A 212-nucleotide genomic window follows, 5' to 3' on the forward strand; every position below is an offset into this window, starting at 1 on the left:
GGGCGGTAAATTCTGTCCAAGGCTAAATATGGGCGAGAGACCGATAGCAAACAAGTACCGCGAGGGAAAGATGAAAAGGACTTTGAAAAGAGAGTCAAATAGTGCTTGAAATTGTCGGGAGGGAAGCGGATGGGGGCCGGCGATGTGCCCCAGTCGGATGTGGAAAGGTGGTAAGCCAGTCCGCCAATCGACTTGGGGCATGGACCGATGCG

This window comes from Cucurbita maxima, unplaced genomic scaffold (genome assembly GCF_002738345.1).
Source record: "Cucurbita maxima cultivar Rimu unplaced genomic scaffold, Cmax_1.0 Cma_Scf04230, whole genome shotgun sequence".
Taxonomy (NCBI): domain Eukaryota; kingdom Viridiplantae; phylum Streptophyta; class Magnoliopsida; order Cucurbitales; family Cucurbitaceae; genus Cucurbita; species Cucurbita maxima.